Raw genomic sequence first — 3762 nt, 5'->3', positions numbered from 1 at the left:
CACTGCTTGATGATTTTGTCTTTCTAAGGATTTTCAGTAGTTCCATCTATTCCAGGTATCTTTGCAATGCTAAAGGGGATGCCATCACAAGAAGAGCTGCACTATAAAATAAATGCAATCAGTACACCAGTAAGTTGTCTTGTACTTGAATGAGTATAAGACATTGGCTGATTAATGGAATAAATAGACTTACAGGACAGAAACGTTGCTTAGAGTGGCCTGTATCTGCTTTGGTGCTTTGAATAGTTGTGGCATTTCAAACTGCTTGCTACAGATACATGACATTCTGTGAAAATTTGAAGTTTGGAAAAAATAGTATTCTTCTGTCTTTTTAAGGTGTTTTTTGCCCCCCAAGAATTCAAAACTAGTTGTTACATCTCTTATTGTGTTAACCACCATACACTACAATTTGGGGCTTCACTTGCTGGCTTCCTTTACTTAGTCCCTGCACCTTCCTGAACTGCTTTCAACCTGAGTTCAAATGAGAGAGTGTTTCTGGCCAGAGTTACAGACCCTCTTCAAACAAAAGGGGCAGCCCATTACAGTGTCTGTGTGAGTCTCAAAAGATACACGTTTCTCTCAATAGTCATTTAATGTTACAAAAAACTTTTTTACTACCTTAACCAACCAGTTTAAAAAAAATCAGCTGCACTGGAGAGCAAGTTGGGATTTTTTTCACCTTTCTTTTCTTGTAGTGCACATATACTAGAAGACTTAAAAACACTATTTTTCCAGCCAGTGAAATCAAACAACAAAGTTTATGCAGGGTGTGTGTGTGTGTGTGTTAAAAATAGCATTAGTCTAGCTGAACACAGTCCCACATGGATTAAGCAGGGAGCACTTTCTACAGGTTGACCCTGAGCTCTCCCCTCATTCTTTGCCTTTTGCATTGTTTGCTTTGGAACACTGCAGTTCCCTGTGGGAATTGCCCATGTGCCATTCTACAGTCCAGGTATTACAGTTCTGACCACGTGTGCTCATGCTCACTCTCACTCTGCTTTCCTTGCACTGCTGCCTGAGGCAAAATGTGGGGATGTGCCAGTCACTAGCTCTGTAGGCTTCCTCTTGTCAGAAACTATTTTTAAATTTACTTCTCCCAAGAGAAAATAGAAATTTGACTCTGTTGCCACAAGGATTTTGTTGCTTGGAACGGATACATCTGCAATTTAAACCTCCTAACTTTTCATTGTCTCTGATTCCACTGTGATTTTGCTTTCTCTGTTGCATTTTTGAGGAGTCACTATAGGGTAAATTTAAATCAAACCGTGTTGCAACCTTTGTGCTCTTCTAACAGTGTGTTGGAGGTCTGGAGGAATGTGTAAGACTGTCATAAAGGGAAAGTGGCAGCTTGAGATGCTTCTAAACACCTAGATTAGATCAGATCATGGATTAGTACTGGTGCTTTATGCCATGAGGACAGCTCTGTTGCATTAAGGATTATTCCCCTTGCTTGGCAGTATTTCTGTGAGAGTTGTTTCACACCAGAAACATGACAGTTCTCAAAGCTGCCACCAGACTGGGAGTGCTGTCTGCAGTTTGGAGGGTTTGTTAAAACACCACGTTGCAATGTGGCATATTTGAGAAGGAAGTGGAGCAAACATTGGTAGGAGGAAACTTCCATCTGAGTTTGTGCAGCTGGAACCAGAAAAAAGGAGGAGTTACAGCACTGGGAAGGAGCACTAAGAACTGCTGTTTCTAACTGGCTTGAAGGAAAAGCTGAGCAAGAGAGAAAATTCAAAAGATTAGTAGGTGGATGGAGTCAGATGGAAGAGAATGAATTTTTATGTAAGGAGTATAAAAAGCCCCATCCCTGCAGCCACTCTGCAGTGAGAATATCACTGCCTGACTGGAAAAAAATGTATTTTGCTGTTGTGTTTCCAAAATCAAATACAGTCTGTCATGTCAATTTAGTATTTCCTGAGCTTTTGTCAGCGAGACATCAACAGAAAATGACCTTGAAAGAGGATCTTTCCTGTATCATCATAATTACCAATGCCAACCTGTAGGTGTTTAATGAAGTGGGTGTTTGAGTGGGAATAGCAAATAAGGTTTGACAGTCCTAATGCTGCCATAAACCTGGCAGAGCTGGAGAGGAGCAGGAACCCCTGTGGCTTTGAGGAGCAGGTGGAAACTGTGACACCAGTGCTGAGCCAAGGATATTCCACAAGCAGCAGACACCCATCCATAGCTACTGCTCACAAATACCATAGCCAGGGTGCTGAGGGGATGGGTAAGCATTGGTCCCTTGGCCAGTACCAGACAGTGCCGTGGTACCATTCTACTTGATGTAAATGATATGCTATTAAAAAAAAAAAAAAAAAAAATATATATATATATTTTGGGAAGAGGATGTTAACCAACCCAGCCTAGTGAAATTGGAAGACTATTAATTGTTATTTCTTGCAATAATTATCCTGCAGCTCAGAGCTGCTCTTGGTCTCTTGCAAACCAGGATCACTTTTTTTTACAGAAGGTGTAGGTGACCACTCAGGGCTTTGTTTGGATTTGTTCAGGGCAGACATATCTGTCATTTTACTCCTGAACCATATTAAAAAAAATAAAATTAGTGCTTTACTTTGGAAGGCATTACTGTGGTTATTTTGATTTAATTTTTTAATTTATTTTGATTGGCTTTTTTATTTATTTTGATTAAAGAGCATTAAATCTGTACAAAACATAACCTGCCATTTTTATGGGAGGATGGTTACTGTGTATACACAAGAAAAGGAGGCATCATATAATGACATGTCACAGACATGTTTTATGAAAAATTCTTTCCTTAGGATTTTTTCTCCTGAGAAGCTGAGAGGCCTCAGAAACAAAATGTAAACAATGGTTATCTGCTGCTGTGGAATGCAACAGGTGGATCTGTGATTGGTCTCCTGTGATTGTTTCTAATTAATGGCCAATCACAGTCCAGCTGTTTCAGACTCACTGGTCAGTCACAGGATTTTGTTATCATTCCATTCTTTCCTATTCTTAGCTAGCCTTCTGATGAAATCCTCTTCTATTCTTTTAGTATAGTTTTAATAATATATATACATATCATAAAATAATAAATCAAGCATTCTGAAACATGGAGTCAGATCCTCGTATCTTCTCTCATCCTGGGACCCCTGTGAACATCACCACAATGACATATAATCTAAGTTCAAAAATCTCCCCCCAAAAAAAATCCTCTGCTTGAGACTTATTTTGTAGTTTAGTTAGCACTGAAAAAGTTGTGTAAGGAAGGAGAAATTTACCAGGCAGGACTTACTGCTTGCCATTGAGCACAGAGTGTTTTTGTGGTCTAACATTTCATCTGCATTCTCTCACACTCTTTTTAAACCTGGCCTACTAGATGTTTCTCAAATTCAGAGGTCAGGCTTTAGAACTGAGCACTTGTGCTTTGTTTCCATGGCTTCTTCAGCAAATTCAAATACACTTTAACTCCTGTTGATAATTTTACAGGGAAGTAATTGCTACACATGAAGTATTCCCAAAACATCGAAGTGGCATATACAAGAGCAAGCCAAATCTAAGACAAAATCAGTGTGAAGCAAGTGGAACTGGCCCCATAGGCCATTTGCTTCTGGAATCCACTTTTTTCTTTCCTTGCATTGTCTTCCCCACTGTGGGTAGCTCCATTCATACGTGGACAGCTGCATTCAATTTTTGCTGCTCACTTCATGCCCCTTACCCACCCCTCATAATCCAGCCCAGAGGTTAACATATTCAAGCTCAGGAAGGAAAAGTGTTGAGGCATATAGGTGAACAGAG

Source organism: Agelaius tricolor, unplaced genomic scaffold (assembly GCF_023055355.1).
Source record: "Agelaius tricolor isolate 1412-34295 unplaced genomic scaffold, bAgeTri1.0.p SCAF_24, whole genome shotgun sequence".
Classification (NCBI taxonomy): Eukaryota; Metazoa; Chordata; class Aves; order Passeriformes; family Icteridae; genus Agelaius; species Agelaius tricolor.
This window is presented reverse-complemented; position numbering follows the sequence as displayed.